Source organism: Eretmochelys imbricata, chromosome 11 (genome assembly GCF_965152235.1).
Source record: "Eretmochelys imbricata isolate rEreImb1 chromosome 11, rEreImb1.hap1, whole genome shotgun sequence".
Lineage (NCBI taxonomy): Eukaryota > Metazoa > Chordata > Testudines > Cheloniidae > Eretmochelys > Eretmochelys imbricata.
The window spans coordinates 63,152,804-63,173,336 of record NC_135582.1 but is presented as its reverse complement, the minus strand read 5'-3'; the positions used below and the strand labels follow the sequence as shown (position 1 = coordinate 63,173,336).

General features: G+C 42.1%; 3 long non-coding RNA genes across 3 annotated transcripts; all 3 read right to left on the bottom strand.

Annotated features, from left to right (window-relative positions):
- Positions 1 to 1,542: 1,542 nt before the first annotated feature.
- LOC144272222 (uncharacterized) lies at positions 1,543 to 5,660 on the bottom strand. Its single transcript, XR_013347516.1, has 3 exons — positions 5,496 to 5,660; positions 3,102 to 3,144; positions 1,543 to 1,909 (listed from the first exon to the last, which is right to left on the bottom strand). It is a non-coding gene; the product is annotated as an uncharacterized LOC144272222 (long non-coding RNA).
- A 1,389-nt stretch (positions 5,661 to 7,049) lies between these two features.
- LOC144272221 (uncharacterized) lies at positions 7,050 to 9,501 on the bottom strand. Its single transcript, XR_013347515.1, has 4 exons — positions 9,301 to 9,501; positions 8,569 to 8,691; positions 8,014 to 8,115; positions 7,050 to 7,154 (listed from the first exon to the last, which is right to left on the bottom strand). It is a non-coding gene; the product is annotated as an uncharacterized LOC144272221 (long non-coding RNA).
- Positions 9,502 to 12,839: 3,338 nt separating this feature from the next.
- LOC144272014 (uncharacterized) lies at positions 12,840 to 18,870 on the bottom strand. Its single transcript, XR_013347481.1, has 3 exons — positions 18,735 to 18,870; positions 13,515 to 13,623; positions 12,840 to 12,866 (listed from the first exon to the last, which is right to left on the bottom strand). It is a non-coding gene; the product is annotated as an uncharacterized LOC144272014 (long non-coding RNA).
- Between the last annotated feature and the right edge of the window lie 1,663 nt (positions 18,871 to 20,533).

Here is a 20,533-nt window from a genome sequence, read left to right as displayed (position 1 = left end):
CCAAGAAAGGAAGAAATACTAATAGAAAAAACTCAACCCATTCTTCCCTGGGACCAGGAGTCTAAAGGATTTGTGGTCCAATCTGTCCACTAGCTCCGATTTTTATCGTGAGTACAGTCCATACGCTACTAGTGGAAGCATCTTTGTTGTGGCACCTATGCTCAAAACCAAGACCACCTAAGCACACATGAATACTAAAGAGTGTCCTTAGCACATTACTAAACCTAGGTCTCCAGAAATGAGAGACTAGTGCAAAAACTCACTGATTCCAAACCTAATGCAAATCCCAGATCCAAACGTTCAGGGGTCCTATTAGAACTTTGTAACCAAGCTGGGGTTTGTAGCAATTCTAGAGTCTCCATTTTGGATGTGATCTCAATTTCTTTCACTCTCTGTCACTGTTCCCTCCCCGTCACTGTTCCCTCCCCAGCTTTGTGGCAATGAAAATAAATTGGCTTTGGCCTGTCATATCCATAGAAGGAAATCATGGGCACGGCATGTCTTGTAGAAGCAATATGCTCCATTTTATTTTTTATTTATGTTATAATTGGACTCCCCATCTGGTCAAGAAAAGCACTAAGCTCTGAAGAAGCCAAAAGAAAGCAAAGGGGAGGAGACGAGACAATGTTCTTGAGTTGTGCTACTGTCTACAAGCACCAGGAGAACCCAAAATGGACTCAGAGCAGTTTAGTCTCCAGGTCCATTTAGCCCTTTGCCCTTCTGTCTGGAATTCCAAGAGTATATCACACAAGCAGTTTAGGGGAGGGAGAATTTGAACTAGATGGGGCTGAGACACAAAGAGCCAGATCCTCAGCTAGTGTAAATCCACACAGTTCCATTGAAATCAACGCAGCTATGCTGATTTACAACAGCTGAAGCGCTGGCTCAAAGTCTGGATACAATCTGGATCCAAAGCCTGATGTGTTCAGATTCAGGGTGTGAAGTCCAACCTTAGGTATTCACTTATGATGGAACCTCTGGGTTACGCAAATGAATAAGAGGTGAGTGGAGTTGAGGGCCCAAGTGGTGTAACGGAAAATAGCTGCTGACAATCTGAATAGCTCTGGAAAATGGACAGAGATGTTTTTCACAAACTCTCAAGAAACTAATTTTCCATCTTCTCCTGCTGCCCTCAGGAAGCGGGCAGAACGTTGTATTATTAACCATTTCATATTATGCTGCCCCTGAGACAGCTTAACTTTTCTGAACAAGGGCCATATTGGGAACTTGCTGGCAACCTTTGGGCTGCACTAATTTATATAGCATGGAGCAGAAAACGAGAGGGTGCTTGAATGAAAATGGAGTATCACATGATTGGGCCCGTAGTTTGTTCAATCTACTTATGTATTAAAAATGGGTGTTATCAAGTACGTTGTCGAACTCCATCAGTCAAATTTTGGCCACCTGTTATAACCCAATGATCATAATTACAAATAAATGACTTCAGTGAGTCTACATATGTGAATAAGGCAAGCAGGATTTGCCTGCAGAATGTGTCAGAAAGCAAGTGGCTGAGTGTAAAAATGATCCCGAGGACCACAATAAAGAATAACACCTTCTATTTTTTAATTAAGCCGGGACACTCTGATTCACTTACACGGGTGTAAAGCAAAAGTAACCCCACCAATTTCAGTGGCATTACGCAAGGCTTACCCCAGCGTAAATGAGATCAAAATGTATCCCCACACCACTAAGCACTCAAAAGAGAATCAAAGAAAAAGCAACAAAGGAATACAAGACAAAGCCATGCAGAGGATTCAGGGAGCAGGCGGAGGAGGGGAGTTAGAGGAGAGATGTTAAGGTCGGAGAGTTTGTTTTCATTTACAATTTCCATTTGTAAACGGTGGTTGACTTAGTAGCTCCTGCATAATACAGTCCTCGATGTAGCTCTCCAATGTATATAAGGATTCTGTTAAAGGCACAGAAAACAAAGGAAAAAATCAGTAATGGCAGGTGGAGATGAAATATAAACCCTCACATAACGCTGTTACAGATCAGTTTTCTGCAGCCCTAGCTGACTCTTGCCATGAGGAGCCCTAAATGCGTTGTGAACACTTGTGCAAAGTGTCTGATTTGGGGTTCAACAAAGGATTCTTCCCCACAGCCTTCAGTGGTCTCATTACACTGCACAGTGTGCGAGGCATCACTGGAACAACAGAAGGACCAGCATTGCGCTGACAGGAATGCAACAGAAGGGATACATTATCATAGCCAGGCACTGGCTCCGAAGCTTTGCTTGTGCCTTACCCTCCTCCCCCCCTTGCATATTGGAAATGCTGTGGTTGAATTCCATGGCCCATGCCTTTCACTGGGTTCTTCTTCCTGTGCAGGTGGTTATTAGTTTTAATCTCAGTAAAGATAATGAAGCACCCTGAGTGGATGCTGGTAAACCTGCTAATTAAACTTTGGACAACACAGCCATTTTTAAAAAGAAAAGGAGTACTTGTGGCACCTTAGAGACTAACAAATTTCTTTGAGCATAAGCTTTCGTGAGCTACAGCTCACTTCATTGGATGCATTCAGCAGAAAATACAGTGGGGAGATTTATAGCTCACGAAAGCTTATGCTCAAAGAAATTTGTTAGTCTCTAAGGTGCCACAAGTCCTCCTTTTCTTTTAGCAGATACAGACTAACACGGCTGCTACTCTGAAACAACCATTTTTATTTGTCTTTTGAAGTGAATTGCTGGTTAACACACATCTGACTATTACATTTGCAAAGATGCCAAACGTTGGCAGCTTAAATTTCCCTTTTAGTTTTCAGGACCTTATAATGACTTTGAATCTGATAAGAAGTGTTTACGGGGAACATCAAAATATCTGTGAAATCTTGGGTTCATTTTAGAATATGCCTCTGTAATAACTGGCAGACGCCAGCTTATTTAGGCATCTCTTCCTATGGTGCAGCGCCATCTGCTGGCAGTGGCAATTGCATTGGATGCATTTCGAACGGTGCTAAATCTTGCATACTAAAGGTTATGGATTGCTTATGATCAGACCTCAATAGTATAAGCCCAGATCATGATGATGGGCCACATGGGGGCTTCTCCTGACTCTTAATGTTCTGAAGACACAATTTACAAACAAAATGTAAAGACTTACAAGTCACACCTTAAAACAAAGGTAAGTTTGGGGAGCGGCGTTCCTATGGGGAGAAGAGTTAATTAGTGCCACCTTCTGCTGCTGAGCCTGGTGACAGACGCGTCTCACTGTAAATTAATGCCTGACATTGGAAGGGCTGTGCTCTAGGGAACCCGCAGGAGTCAGTCTTACTTACACCATTTGGTGATGGACTTCAGGAACCAAACACAGGAGTGAGGACTGATTGGCTGGTAACGAAGACAAACTTACAATAAAATTACTTGATGTGCTCTGGAAAAATGGCAACAAAGTCTGATTTTAAAATGCTTATAAATGTGGTGTGGAGGAAAGGCTCTGGGATCTCTCTGATCGGCCTTGTGATTAAGAGAGAGGAATGGTTTTGTGGTTAAGGACAGAGAAGGACTAGGACTCAAGACATCTGAGTTCTATTCTTGGTTCTGCCACAGATTTCCTGTGTGACCTTGGAGAAGTCACTTAGCTTCTCTGGGCCTCAGTTCCCCACCTGTAAGGTGGGGCTAACACTATTCCCATTCTCCTGTCCTTTGTCTGTTTCCATTGTAAACTCTTTAGGCAGAAACTAAAGGGGAAACTGAGGCACAGAGAGGCTAAGTGACTTGCCCAAGGTCGCTGAGAAAGCCTGTGGCAGAAGATGGACTCGAACCAGCTCTCCCAAGTCCAAGGTTAGTGCCATAAATGCTGGACTGTTTTATAAACACACATTTTAACTAAGTATATAGGGCCTGATTTTAAAACACTGAGGGTATGTCTGCACTGTAATTAAAAACCCGTGGCTGGCCGGTGCCAGCTGGCTCAGGCTAAAGGGCTGTTTGATGGCAGTGTGGGTGTTCTGGCTCAGGCTGCAGCCTGAGCTCTGGGACCCTCCCACCTTGCAAGGTCCTAGAACCCAGGCTCTGGCCTGAGCCTGAACCTCTGTCATGAGACACTAGGCATTTGTGGAAATCATGCAGACAAATGCATTTGCACATAAAACTGGAGGCACATTTTTGGCATGTGGCACTGGATTTTGATGTTTTGAAAAACAGTAACATCCTGGCGACCCCTCAGTAATCAGATCCCTAATAATCAATTGCTAATTAGTTATGATGAAAGATCAGGATTAGTTCAGCCAAAAAAGACTTGTAGTCACCACACAGCAATGTATAAGACTGTGAGATGAGAAGAGAATGCAGACCTAGCCACCCCCTCCTTGCACCCTGAGCTACCCCCTCCCTGCGCACCCTGAGCTATCCCCCTGCCCGCACACAGCCCCTAGCTACCCCCGGCCGGTACCCTACGCTGTTTTCAAACTTTTTGAGCTAAGCCCCCGCCTTGAGTTATAATTTTTGTTTGTGCTGCCCCGCCCCAACCCAGACAGGCTGGACGGCCTGCTGAGGTGAGTCAGAAGGTGGAGGTGGTGCTCCCTCCCTGGACCCTGCCATGTGGAGATGGCCCCTGCCCCCTGCAAAATAGAAGTCAAACCATGCCTATGCCCAAGGCCCCCGTCCCTGCACCCTGTTGGGCCCTGGAGTTTTTCTATCATGTTGAGGGGGGGCCTCAGAGAGAAGAAGGTTGAGAACCCCTGCGATAGCAGGTACGCCTTTAGTTCAGATCCCTGCATGCCTAGTAACACTTGCATTCAATGCAACTACTGTGTGTGGTATATTTCTAGAGGTGGATCGTGCCAGGTCATAGGACTTCTTCCCAGGCACTCCCCTACATTAGTGCAGGGGTCCCAGCTTAAAAGACAGCCTCAGATTTAGGGGGTACCTCAGTGTCCAAGTATGATTATAATGGAATCCAGGTTGTGGCTCAGATTCAAAAAACTCAGCTGATTTTTTTATTGTTCTCAGCCAATCTCCTCATTACACTTCAGTTCTGTGCCTCCCACCCCCAGGTAGTGCTCTTGTCCAGTTTAGCAGCTGAGTTCAGACTCACACTATGCACTGCCTGTGTGCACTTCTCCACTGACTAACCAGGGCGAGGGAGTACAAGAACTGGAACTCTCCAAATCCTGATGTTGCCTGATCTGGTGACATTCGATTTGTTAGGCACCAGGCTTAATGCAGACTCAACTCAACGGGGAGACAGACGGGTATGACAGGGAGGCAGCTGGGTCTACAGGGCCTCATTAGGGTCCCAACAGTATCTCCATGCTGATGTAATGGGGAGAGGGGGAAATGGCTGTGATGCAGATGCCAGTGATTGGTCTGTCTGTTTCTCCTGCTAGTGTTACTGAAGCATGAGTTGGGATACAAAGAAGTGAGGGGTGAAGATTCCAACATAGTGTGTTCTTTTCCCCGTGCACTTAAGCTCATGACTAAGGAAAAAACACCGTAGAAGAATTGAACATTTCTGGTGGAGGGCAGGACACCTACCCAGCGTACAGACATTAACCTTTGTTTTCTGAAAAAATGCCTTGTGTCTGGAAGCCCATCCTAACCCAGAAGAGAAGATCCTGGTATCTTCGACAGCATCCCCTGACAACTGTACGATCAGCGCATAGCTTCAGCCTGAAAGAGAATATTGACTGAACTTCCAGGGAGTCACTGGGGCTAATCAGCAACAAATGCCTTTACACTGCAAAGGTGCTTGATGCTGAAGTCTGCCTAAGAAGCTGGGTCGGAGTTCTAGTCAACAGCCTCCTGGGTAGCCGAAAAGCCGATAGATGGGTGGGATGTTGCAGGAGGCCACACTGAGCTCTTAGGACATTTTTGTCAGTGGAAAATTACGGGTGACAAATAAAAGCCACCCTGTACGGTTTGGCAGTAGATTCTCTTGAAAACTTTGAGATGTTAATTTAAGACCTGCTGAGGCCCCAGTAAAGATTACTTGGAAAAAACGCAGGATTAGAAGGAGCTTCCAGAACTCAAAGTAGTATTAAAAGTCGTGGTACAATGTGACACTGTCCAAGGTACTCCTTCAAAGAAGTGAAGGACTCTTAAAAGAACTGCAGTCCGGAGCACTGAAGACCAGCAGCCTTGGCCTCTGAATAGTTTTGGTGCTAGAAAGATGAGGATTTTTTCCTCAGAAAAACTACCTTCCCTTCCTAGCAAAGGAAGCTGCAAAATTCACATTTGGGTACCATTATTGTGCCAGAAATGAATATAAATACAGTGCACATCTATCTTTATAATCCCGTTACTGGGTTTTCATAACTTATGGTTTTCCAGGAATAGATATAACCATCGATACTGAGAACTGGCAGGATATATATGTCCAAGTTCTGCAGGAAGCTTTTTATCTTTGGGTCAGTTTTGTAATTTTGTAAAATCTGAGAAGAAAAAATGCAAAAGAACAGCACCAGATCGTCCTGTACAAAACAATCACTGACATGACTTCATTTAGAATTAGCATAGACTGGTTGGTCATCCTAGAATACTTCCTTTGGAAGAGACTATACCTGCCCACCAAGTGTATCGAGATATCTACCGCACCTTCAAAGGCATTTCAAAAGTGATAATATATCAGATTACATTTATAATGCAGTCTACATTGGTACTATGCACCTTACAACAATGCAAGATAGATTCTGCAGGGAGAGACACAGTAGGAGAGACAGATCCTATGCATATGGAACACCACTGTACAGAACCCTCTAGTTCTTTAGCCTTGGGATCAGAAATGGAAAATTGTTTCAGATTTCATGGTGGCTTTGTGATGCACCAAGAGCATGATTCAAAATGCACTGACTTCAAGGGCAGGCTTCTCACTGACTTCAGTGGGCTTTGTATCAGGTCCAAGTTGAGGATGCAATGTGCCAAATATTTTCATTTGTTACATCCCAAGCCCTGGTTTGAACTTGGGTCTCCAGAAGTGATCGTGTAATGCACTTCAAGGTATAATCTGTCTCTAAAGAAATAGTTTAACAATTTCTTATAAGTAGAGGAAGAGAACTGAGGAATCCAAAGCTATCTGCAAATTGTATAGTGAAATGGGAAAAGGACTCACTTCTTTCACAAACCACTGGTAAAAGGCAGAAGAGATCCATTCTCTGGCATGAATCCCACAGTCCATCCAAATAATCTTCTTGGCCTTATTTGATGGTTGACTTATCTGGGGAGTGTAAAAGTGATCAGTAGGAAAACTGTTATGTTAAAATAAAAGAGCCTAGCATATTATAATATGTGAAGTATGATCCTTGATATACTGCTTAGCCATGTGAGATGCTTACTATTACAGACTTCATTATGACCAGCTTTCCCCCCTAATAATCCAATCTCTGCATCATCCCAGGCCAAGAATCTTAAAGTGTGCGTTGAACAAAGAGTACCAATAAAGCAGCTTCTAATTCTTATATGGTTGCCTTCACTTATATGAGTCATTCCCTGGGCTGATCTAACTTTGAGGTTCTCTTCTTTGGAAGGGAACAAGCAGAAAGAAAGATAAACCAATTTTTCTCAGCAGTGAAGACAGATCTTATAAGAATTGTCATGAAATAGTCAAGATAGAAAGGTCACAGATTATAGAGAATAGTGAAAAACAAAAACCCTTCAACACACACAACTATAGCAAACATAGTTACACCAGGTTGACTATGGTATATTATTAGGCCTGTCCATTATTTGCAGTTAACTCCAGAGATTAACTCAAAACAAATTACGTTGATTAAAAAAAGTAATGCTGATTAATCACAGTTTTAATCACACTGTTAAAAATAACAGAATGCCAAATGAGATTTATTAAGTCTTATTTTTCAAAACAGGATTTTAACCAAATCTGGTGTCTTCACAATAGAACAGTGGTATCAAAGACTGATGGCAATTGTCAATACAAAAGACAGAACATTTCTGTAGTGTTTTGTCTAGGAGCTAAAACCTCTCCTGTTATTTCAACCTTATGTCACCTTGACATTTTCCCTCATCATTTTATGGAGATGCTCTTTATTTATCTAAACAACACTTCCCCCACTCACCTTCAGATAATACATTGGCTGGTTCCCATATGTCACTCCTAGATAATGCTGTGCCACCAGCTCACTGTTGCTCTCCTTTATCTGGTACATCCAGTGATAAATCTGAAATAGTCATGGGGAATTGTTGCTCTAAACAGGGAATTCCCTTCTTTCCCCCACCCACCCACTTCCAAATAGCAAATGTTTTATGTTTCTTAGATACACAGTACATGCCTCTGAGCATATTTCAGGCTGTGATATTACTTAGCACTGTTCAAGACCAAATAATGGGGCAAGACATTTCACTTACATCAAATTAAATACAAAGTAATATATTGCAAAGGTGGGCATCAAAAAACATTGCCTAGGACTCCTTCGGGAGCCCATTCAATGCTCCAACCCCATCAGGAGCCTTTCTATTGACTTCACTAGGAATTGGACGATGCAGTCAAATCCTAAAACTATCATTGGGCTGGATCCATCAGCCGGATGATTACTAGTTTTTCCACATTTCAGGTCAATAGCAATATACAAATGCTTACAGTAAACACATCATATGCCTAGAAGAAAAAATACCACAAAGCTCTCTCTTTGAGCGTGTCCTCTAAATCGACTGCGGAAGATATAAATGAGAACAACAGTCCAGCTGTCTTGGTTCTCCACTCTCACCACATTCAAGCCTCTTCTAAAGGCTCACTTCTTCCATAGAAGGGAACCCAACCAAAAAAAAAAAAAATTCAAGTTATTCATTCCTCTGGCCTTCCCAGGGTGTCCCATCTTCTCCGTTTCTATCTGTTATGTTATAAGCTTACCGGGATGGTCATCATTTCATGTCTTGGTCAGTGCTTAGCACAATGTCAATGCTTATATAAATAACAATGAAGAGGCATAATAAATGGATATTCAACTACTCAAAATATGGATTAAAAGCAGCAAACAATGGGTTGAAGACTATAGATGCTACCTGGAAGGGAAGAGATCATGTTCAACACGGGGAAAAAAAGAGTCCACAAAAGGACTGTAGCTAAATGCATGAATCCTTCACACAGAGCATTTACATTATAGAGATTAAGAAATAAAGGGTGAAATTCTGGCTTGACTGACGTCAAGGACAAAACTCCCATTAAATTCAACGGGCCAGGATTTCATGCAAAGGACTTGAAGAAAGCCAGATCCTGCAATGAGCTCCAAGCAGGCAGACCACTAAGCCACACTGACTTCAGGGGAGCTCTCTGCAAACACAGGAGCGTTCGCATAGAACTCACTACAGGAGTAACACCTAAATGACAGACTTGGTTTCCTTCTTACCTTTTCCATTGGATGATATACAGTTTAGGAATAGCCCTCTGGAACCCTCCAGTGATTGCTGCCCTCCCTTGGTGTGCTACTGTCCAGCTGTTTTTATACGTCACGTATTAGGACCCTGAAGAAAAAACAAGAGAAAGATTAAAGTTCCCTAAACAACAACTGAAGAATGACTTTAGCAATATCCTTAAATCAAAAACATGGCCTTTACACCATGGTCTACCTCAAACCTCTTGCTCATCAGGCCACTAGATACAGCAATAATAATAACTGTAATAGAACAGTCCAACGTGTTTTGAATATTGAGACTTTTAAATTTTTAATTAAAAATTCACGTTTTGAGCACTCCCCCATCTTGAAGCCCCCCACCCCACCCACCAAAAAATAGCCCTGAAAATGTTCAGGTTTTTTCCTCACCAGCTGTAAGCACTGGTTAAAATTTTTCCATGATCAAAAAAATCATGTTAAAGGTTTGTCATTTGGGGGGGGAAACAGTAAAAATTTTCAAAAAACTTCACACTTTAAAAATATATTTTTGGAAGATTTCCCAATGGTGCTTTATTTGTAGATTTGCAAAAATTGTCTTTGTCCTGGAAAATAGATGCTCCAGCAGGTTAGCCACAAATTAATTCTGAATCTGCTTCATCATGGGCCTGCTTCAGTGACTGCTGAAGTCAATGAAAGACTTCCATTGGCTCCACTGGGCATTGGCTCAGGCCCTGTGCTTTTAGTAGAATTTTTTGAAAGACAACACAGCCATGTGCAACACTGTTCTAAATCTGTGCTTGAAGTACATGCTCAGAATAAGACAACTGTGAAAGCAATGCAAGTTCACATGTTAATGTCATGCTTTGAGAGCACTAATAGGCTACTCTGCTGTCTCAAGCACTGACCGGCATTTCTGGAAGGCTGCCCTTTTAACTTTTGAGAGTGCTCTCAGCTGAATTTCAATATGAGCTTTCTCACCTCTGTGTCTCAAGGTAAAATGTAAGCAGTGCAAACTCACATGAACGGACACCAACAAAAAGGAGCTCATCACAGCTCCTGTGAACTGAAATCTCTGAGTTTAATGCAGCTTGAATATTTGATGACCCTAATATAATATGCCATTTATGTCTCCATCATTACATGGCTCAAGTTGTCATATTGCCTTCCTTGTATGCCACCCACCTTCTTAGAGGGGCTTCTCCTCAAAGTCTGTATACAGAAATTAACTATCATTCTATTTTTCACCTCTAAAGGACAGAGAATCAAATTTTCAGTCTGCCTTTCCACTTGGCCTCCCTTTTGTGCACCCCACACAACAGAGGCACAAATCATTATGAGTGCAAACAGAGTCCAGTTTTAGAAAATCTGAACCACAATATTATTTCAGTTAGACTGTAAACACCGATCCCAGATGCTAGATAGTTATATACTGGCAACCCTATCCCATATCTCTCCACTTGTTGTTGACAAGGCATCAACATTAATTACTACTAAAGAGAATTCATTAGGGAGGAGATCAGATATCAGCTTTAACTGTGAATGGTCTTGCTTGTCATAGCTTCAGAATGGACTTTAATCCTCTTTCAAGGTATCTTTTATTAGTGAATGTCACTACAGCTGGGCTGTATTCAGTATGTCTATTAGTCATTTGCCATCCTAGCACTGGATGGCTGCAGAACTGTAATTTTCATATGAAACATTATAGCTGGTGGGTTGGGTTTTTAAATATTTTATGTGATGTGTGACAATTTGGGGACTATATCTTTGCCCAATTATGAATACCATTTGGTTTTATGAAGACTAGTTGTACAGGTAACAGTCATTGTGACTAGGGGTATGTCTATACAGCAATTAGACAACTGCACCTGGCCTGTGCCAGTGGACATGGGCTCACGGGGCTTGGGCTGTGAGGCAGTTTAATTGCAGTGTAGACTTCAAGGCTTGGGGCTGAAGCCCAGGCTCTAGGACCATGGGAGGGCTGCAGCTGGCACAGGCCACCTATGGGTTTTTAATTGCAGTATAGATATACTTTAGATCATCCATTTGGTGGCAGGAACCTGGCACATAGTGAGGAGCCATGTCTGGAAAGATATGACCAGGCAATCAAGGCAGCATCAGCATTGAATGGCTCTCACCTACTTGAACAATGGAGTTTTTCCCAGAAGGGCCTTTGCTTTTGAATGTATCATCTCTTCATAGATATCTGTTTGAGAGAAGGAGCGTGGCGGGATTCCTGCTCAGCCTGATCACATCACTGAGGCATCTGCAGTTTCTTCCACTGACCACCTGGCCCATAGCCAAAGGGAGCCAGTCCATCACACAAAACAAAAGGCATAGCTGGAGAAGTGGAGGCAGGAGGGACATTGTCTCCCTTCAAGGACAATAACCAACCCCAAGGACTGTCAGGAGTGGAGAGGTCCCTGATGGGGGAAGATTGCATTCAGGGGTTTATGGTTTTGCATAGATCTGTAACTCTCCTGTGCTATCTAAGAGTAAAGTGTGTGCATTTAAGAAGTTCCCTTGCAAGACCATGTTCCTTACTTTACCTACCACACTGTTGCCGGGGATGTAAACTAGAAATTAGAGTGCCCACAGGAGTGAAGCTCTGGAGGAGTGTGCACAGGCCATTGGGGAGGCTTAGCAGGTCAGATCACTGGATTCAGGGCCTAGGTCAGCTGGACCACAGACTCCCTCATCCCAAGGAAAGGAGGGCAGACAGGGAATTTGCAACCCAGGAGTGTGAAGATGCAGAGGAAGAGACAGTATCTGGACTTTGCCTAGACCCAGCTGGCCTGGACACACACAGGATCCAAAGGCTGGATCCAATTAACACAGTCTGGTGACCACCCTGTGGATCCACCCTGTGGATTGGGGGAAATTTGCCATTTCCATGATAGGGAGGATGGTCATTGAAGCCAATGGAGTCATTCAGTATGCAAGGGAATCCCTATCAGGCAATTAGTGGACATAGTCATAAGATATCAAATGCTGATTTAAGCAGCCTTTCAGCTCCTGTAAACTGGAGGCTGGAGCCCTGACATGCAGTTCTTCTCCAGCCTGGATGTCTTCAGGCAGCAGTGGCTTCCAGAAATCCAGCTGGAGAGAAAGAATGGGAACACAAATAACATTTCTGTTTCCATTGCTAAAATATCTAATTAAGATATGCTAGCTATGGATGAATAAGAGGAAGCAATCATTCCTAATGCTCTCTGCCCACGCCTCCCCAGTCATCAGCTCTCTACCCAGTTGCTCCCAGAGCATACATCTGGGACATCAATTGTGGCCAGTTGTTTCACAGACCACGCATGGGAGGATGGGAAATCTCATAATTTCCTATGACCGCATAAGGGCAAGGCTCAACCCAGCCCTTTATTAGTAAAGTTCTTAGGTATAAGCTTTTTCAGGCTTGCTTTTTCCTTAATTTCTATACAAAGTTAAATACAAATCTGTTTCATAGAACTAACTTTGCATCAGGTTTCTTGTAAACATTGTTAGCGTCACTCACCAGCAAGGTGTCACAAAGATGCTGAAGTTGCTTTACGTGCTCAGATGTTTGTGGCAAGACTTGCAAAACCTGATCCCTGGAAATTAAGAGTAAAAAAATCAGCCCAGCATCTGTTGAAAATTTCCTTTCCCCTGAGTCTAAAGAGTTGTTTTGTTATGCAGAAGGGAGTTAGCTCATCTAACTGAGTCCCATTTCACTGAGAACATGACTGACTGATGAATTAATGGAATACTTTAGATATAGATAGGATCAAGTTCTGTAGATTCTCTGGGTACCTCAGTAGGGCCCTACATTACCTTTACTTATTTGCCAGTGCCCTGATCTTTCAAACACTTAAGCACATGAGCAATTTTATTTCATCTTATCAGCCTCTTTGAAGCCAATGACATTGCTTACATGATTAAACCTGTGCATGTACTTAAGTATGTGCTGGACTCGGGCCTAATAAAGTTGGTAATAATATACAGTGCGCTATTTCATCAACTTTGACCTTTTTCTGGTCATGAACCATCCACAAATAGACTTAGTGTTTTGCATATTTATTCATTATTCAAAATTGCTTGACAAAAATTTTATGCAAACCTTTTTTTAGCCAATAAGATTTCACAAACTACTTGCTGTATGTTTGACTATTCACTATTTGTGGCCTTTGACAGGTCACCTAAATTACATGGTAGTGCTCCTGCTCCCTGATTGGTAAACTGAAATTTATAAACAGGAATACCTAATTTAAAAAAATCACAGTGATTTCAAGATGGCTGGATGAAAACTTCCTGTCTGGAGATGTATTTAACCGAGTATTCCTGAGACTTTCACCTTCTGAAAATTTTTATCTGAAAAAAAATATTGAAGGTTTACACAGAATAAATAAAAAAGGCTGCAAACACAGTTGAAGCAAACGTGTGGTTTCTACAAACAAATCTTCCTAAATACTTTTTTCTGGGGTACTAATGAAGCTCAGCTTTGTGGTCCTGTAGCAAGCAGATGTGGAACTTCAAAATGGATAAGAGTTTTTAAAAGCAATAAATGAAAGGTTGTGACGTGAGAATGTGCCATCATCACTGGGAGTGGATTTTCATGATTACATTGCATTAGATATCCAAAGGTGAGTTAGTATCTTTAGAAGAGAGCTGTTGCCACTGATATGAAATCAGAGCGGTACCAGAAATATTTCTATTTCTTAACAACCACTGGTTTACAATCGTCTCCCCTGATTTCAATAGGCTTTGGATCAAGTTCTTATCATACATGTATGGTCAGGAAAGAATTTAAATACAAAGATTCTACTATAATGGAAACTTATCACAAGAGCTTTGTGTAGCAAATCATTAATGATCATCAATATCATGTATGCTCACTGCATGAGCAATAATTGCTAACTGGGCATTTGCACTCCCATCGCAAATGTACAATATCAGCTCAATATACTTGCGAATAGAATTAGCTAACTCTCCCATTAGCCACTGGAAAAAATATAGGAAACTTTTAAAAATCCCTGATCTTTTAAAAATATGATGCTTGCTGATCAGCTGAAACACAAAACAGGTCCATTTTCTCTGACAATTGGAATTAGCTGTTTATTACCCATACCAGTGTCACGCTGTTGCACTTTTGCCCATTAGGCAAAATGATAACACTTGCATTGCTAATTATTTGATATAACCACAGTAAATGTCGATGCAACAGAACCTCGTAGATATAGGATAAATGCCTCCCAGTCTGAAAATGAATCTCTCAGCTGCAGTTGGGAGTTTATTTTCCATAAATGCCTGGGCTTGCTTTGCTCTTTGTCTGTCAGAAAAGAAACAATATCCTGTAATGCTTTTCTGTCCCCATTGACATTATGTCTTAATTACACCAAATGAAAGAAATGTCAGACAATCAGATTGCTGCCAGATGGCCAGCTCTTATTTACTGATAAAACCTTTTACAATGGCCAACATGGAGGCAGATAATTTTTAACAGTATGCTAATATTACGAAGATTGTGCCCATTTATGATTATGGACTAGGTTTCTCAATTATAGAAGTGCAAAGTCGATCCACCCAGCCAATCAAGAACAGTTTTTCAATAATAAAAACACAATGAAGCATCCTCATTATGCTAAACTAATAGTGTCAGTGTAAGCTGTGTTCTGATTGGCTGGTCAGAATTTCTACATTTTATAGATAGTATGTGGCAAATTAAGATGCAGTAAAATATCCTTGTTGGTCTTTTCCAGAGTCATTTCAAATAATGTCCCTTTATTTAAGTAGCATCCTGCTCCCAACTCAAAACACAGGTTGGCTGGGCTGAGCTAGCTTTAATAATTCTAGTCAAAGACTGGGGCCAGACCCAAACCCAGTTTAGCCGGGAGCTCAGTCCCAGCCAGCAATTAGACCCCAAGGTGCTAGGTCCATTGCCAAAGAGCCAACCACACTGAGTGCTATGGGAGGCTTTCCATTGAATTCAATAGGCCCTGGGCCTGGAGATATATAGATCGTCTCTAAAAGGGGAAGAAGGGTCTGTGCCGACTGCGCTGGAGGTTTTATACAGCTAATGGGGGAGGCAGGAACCTATTTAAATAAACTGCCCATTGGTTCCACTCCCTGAGCAGATCCAAGTCTTCTGACAGTGCCAGTTGGGGCATCCCTGGGCTATACTTACTGTGGTAATTTCCGGCACTGGGCTCAGTCTCAAATTGTATCAGTATAATTTAGTTATGGAATAAGACACTCATATGTTGCTCTCATCACATCACATCCCTACCCCAAATCCACAGCAAATCCCAACCTGCTGTAAATCAAGCTGTTGTTATTTACATAGGGCCAGATTTTCAAAGGTCTTTAGGTGCCTAAAGCTGCAGATAGGATTTCAATGGTAGTTAGGTGCCTACCCCACTTAGGCACTTTTGAAATCCCACTAGGGCACATAAATACCTTTAAAAATCTGACCCCTAGTAGCTAAAGTGTGCTGGGTTCTTGCCAGAACAATAGAAGATTCAGTCGTGGACCCAAAGAATCTAGATTTTCAACATGAAAATGATGAGAACTGCAAATAAAATGGGGGTTGGCAAGGGGATTTAGGAGTGAGAATTAGTCCTGCAACTGCACTCCCCAGTTGGGGAGGACATGTGTCCCTCATTCCCCCTGTGCAGGAAGGGGGAATATGATACAATGGATAATGAGAGCAATGAGAAGACGATTGTGCAGTTGTTTAGGTTTGTTATGAATGGGTCTCTGATTTTTTGGTAAATTGAGATTAGATTCTATGCTGATTTATACCACGTGAAAACCCCTTTTAGTTTCTATGCGTTTGTAAAGGGTGTAAAAAAGTACAGCATTTTCCCTCTAGCATTTAAAAGCAAATGCTTCTGAGGTAGCATTAATTTAGGCACTTCCACCTCCCACTGTGCTACCTTCTCTCCTCCCTAGGGGAAATTCCAGCAGGGGACTTGCTAGCACTCTGTGTTTATATTCTGCCTAGCACAATGGCACAACTCTTGGTTGGACCTTAGGCATCACTGTAATAAACAATAATAAATAATAAGTTCCATGGATTACCGGGAACCTTCTGTCCCCTGTAGGAGTAAATTCCACATAGGATACAATTTGGCCCTCTGCAGGAAATTTTTCTTCTTAGTTTAAGCCCAGTTCTTCTAGCTATACCCACAGGTGTGTTTTCGATAATTTTACCCAAGTTATGAGATGGCATTTCAAAGCTGTATTTCATTCTGTTAGTGTCCGCCTTTATAGGCCCTTGCAATTATTTCTCTCTGCTCACAAAGGCGATCCAGGTGAGGTTCTGAAACCTCCAACCCTTCCTCTTAAGGGAACCACAGCTTGTCTCTTTCACATCCCATCTTCTAATGGCTGCAACTCCAGCACTCTACTAGGAGGTCAGGCCAGCGTGTCAACTCCAATGCTTTTCCATGGGTGATGGGCTAAACCACGCCCCAGAGCTCCTTCATTCCCCCTGCTGCGCAAGCACCCACCATCTCTCACAACCCAATGCAAGACAACACTCCTGAGGTTGTAAAGGTGAATTTTCTCAGAATGTTACAAACTTTCATGGTAGTCACAGGCAAAGTTTTTCTCGGTTTCTGTGGACTTCGCCATGCCATTTTTGTAAAGACAATAAATGGCATGTATTAAAAATATCTACCTTCTTCTAGGAAATACTGCTGTGAAGGAAATCATGCCAGTTTTAGTGGGGGAGAGGGAAGAAAAGACTGAGGAGAGTTCATACCTTTTCAAAAATAATTGTCGATAGTACAACAACTTCATGATCTAATTCCCTTAATACTCTAGGTTTGGATCATTGGTATTTGCAGATTTGCGTATTTTCAGATTTTTCCAAATTTTTCATTCCCTGAATTTTATCTGTTATTTTTACAGGGATTCCTTTGCTCCCTGATTGTCCAGTCCTCTTCTTTTCACTTCTCTTGATACAGATTTTTAATAGGAGTTCAGTGTCTCAAAAGCATTTTCGTCCCATAAAGCCTAATCTTGGTGCTGCACCAACAGGATTTTAGCCAATGGGAGCTTAGCACACTGAGTAGCCAAAAGGAGACACTGTGAACCTTTCACGATTGAGTCCGTAACTTATTTGACTAAAATTAACTCATTCACCCTTTTTCTTGCTCTATATTTTCTCTACAAGCCTTAACCATATCTGAGTATTTGGATTTGGTGACCCTCATTTTCCATTTCCAGTACAGGACTGTAACCTCCTGTGTTTCAGCAATCTGTAGCAGACATGCCCCATTTACAGCTCCTTGTTCCTTTCATTACACTGTCTCAGAGGTACTGTAATCTGTTGTGCCTTCCTTATGGTGTTTTAGAGTACAGCCCTAAACTGCAGCTCCCTGCCAGGTTTTATACTCATCCATCATATTGCAACATCAGGCCAGACCTCCCTGGGATCAGGACTCCCAGGAGGCAGAAGATCCCAAGAGATAACTTCATGCTTCTGCAAAGAACCTGACTCTCAGCAGCACAGAGCCATAGAGCATATGTCGACTCCAGTATCAACTGTGGATCAAACTGACGCTCGCACAGAAGATGAACCTATTTATAAATGAGCTCAGCAGAAATTTACCACAGTTAAATAATTAACTCAGTATCCCATGTTATCATTATCTCTGATGAAATATGTAAGTTCCCATATAGAGATAGTACATCTTCGGAGATTGGAAAAAGCTGGAATTATCTGCTCAACCCTTCTTTCCCCTGACCTCCGCTCATCTCTGTTTGAAACAAAGATATTGACCTAAACTGAAATTTACCAGCTGACTAACCCTTCTAGTCCTGAACTTCGTTGCCTCAGATTAAATGAGGCCCAGATGTGAACTAAACTTTTGCAAAATCAACACCACCCAGAGTTTTGCCCTTCTTTGTTGCACTACTAAGTAAATTATACTCTCTCCTACATTTCCCCCACTCCTTCACCCAAAAACTGGCATGAGTTCCTCCAAAGCAGAATTGCATAGGCAGGAACAGACATTTTTATGCACATCATTTTGTCATTACAAACATCACGTGGCAAAAGCTACAGAAACTGAAGAAAATTTTGCCTGTGAACTCCATGAAAGTTTGCACTATTATATAAAAATTAACTTGGAACAACTGAAGGAGGGTTATCTTGTCTTTAGCTATGAGAGAAATGCTTGTGAGGGGAGGGGGAATGAGGGAACTCTGAGAACATGAGCTATACTGCTCTGACTCCAATGCTCAGCCCATCAACCCACAAAGCCCATCAACCCACATCTGTACCAGTGGTGACATAACATGCTTGCCTTACCTCCTAGCTGAGTGCTTAAGCTGTAACCTCAGAAGAGGGTAGGAGAAGATTCTAGAGTAGGTAGCACCTTCTTTTACAGCTCTGCAGAGGAAGCAGACTGAATACCGCAGATTGCAGTAGTATCGCTTATTTCATATTCCAGCTCTCTGCTAATATAACCTACTATGCATGTCTTTTCTCCACAGCTGTGTACTGGGCTGATGCTGTCAGGGTCTTCTCCACGATAACTCCCAAGACCTTTTCCTCATGGTATCAGACCTGTGAAGCCTCAAATCTGCAACACGGGGCCACGTGATAGGGGGTCCAAATTAGGGACAAGACAAACAGGTTCAGAGGGAAAAGGCTGAACTGAGGCAATCTTGTTTTCCTCCTGCTTAAATAAAAAACAAAACACTAATGATGTAAACCATGAGATTTTCTGAAAGTAAATTTCAGCTGAAAGCTGAGGTGTTGTCAAGGTTCCTTCCCCACTCTGAACTCTAGGGTACAGATGCGGGGAGCTGCATGAAAGACCCCTTAAGCTTATTCTTACCAGCTTAGGTTAAAAACTTCCCCAAGGCACAAACTTTGCCTTGTCCTTGAACAGTATGCTGCCACCACCAAGCATTTTAAACAAAGAACAGGGAAAGAGCCCACTTGGAGACGTCTTTCCGCAAAATATCCCCCCAAGCCCTACACACACTTTCCTGGGGAAGGCTTGATAATAATCCTCACCAATTGGTACAGGTGAACACAGACCCAAACCCTTGGATCTTAAGAACAATGAAAAATCAATCAGGTTCTTAGAAGAAGAATTTTAATTAAAGAAAAGGTAAAAGAATCACCTCTGTAAACTCAGGATGGTAAATATCTTACAGGGTAATCAGATTCAAAACATAGAGAATCCCTCTAGGCAAAACCTTAAGTTACAAAAAGACACAAAAACAGAAATATACATTCCATCCAGCACAGCTTATTTTACAAGCCATTAAACAAAAGAAAAATCTAACGCATTTTCTAGCTAGATTACTTACTAACTTTACAGGAGTTGTAAGGCTTACATTCCTGATCTGTTCCCGGCAAAAGCATCACACAGACAGACCAAACCCTTTGTTCCCCCCCGCTCCAGATTTGAAAGAATCTTGTCCCCTCATTGGCCATTTTGGGTCAGGTGCCAGCAGGGTTACCTTAGCTTCTTAACCCTTTACAGGTGAAATGATTTTGCATCTGGCCAGGAGGGATTTTATAGCACTATATACAGAAAGGTGGTTACCCTTCCCTTTATATTTATGGCAGGTGTCTACCTTTAAAATGGGTTATATTTATTCTTTGGTGACATTATTTCTGTAATGTCAACAACTTATCAAGCTAGATGTCATCACTTTGCCTAACAGGGTAGTAGAGTAGTAGTAACAGGGTATGCAGTGTAGTGGTCGCCATGTCAATCCCAGAAGAAGAGCTCTGTGTGGCTTGAAAGCTTGTCTTTCTTACCAACAGAAGCTGGTTCAATACAAGGGTAGCAGAGTGCCAGTTCCTCACTATCGTTTTGATTCAAATGCCATTGAAGTCAATGGACAAAACTGTTGAATTCAGTGGGCACCTGTACCAGTAACGATGAACAGCCCTTTACAACCGATATAGAAAATGGACTTTGGTCTGGGCTTTGGCACAAAACTTATTTATAAAAGAGGAGACTTTGTGTTCACTGTACTTTATTTGCTAACAGGGCCTGGTAAAGCTGCAGTTCAGCAAGGTACTTAAGTCTGTGCCTAAATAGGACTATGAGTAGCCCCACTGAAGTTGGAATAAAGATCTTTTGCAAAATGATTCTTCTGCAGATGTAAAAATAGTCACAGGATGAACAAGTAACTTCATTATGTCTGTTGCCCTCTTGGGCATAAACAAAACTCTTGCCTTATGAAGTCAGTTCTTTAGTCTGGTTCTCACTGGCAGTTGCTTATCTTTCTAGCACAGCTGGAAGGC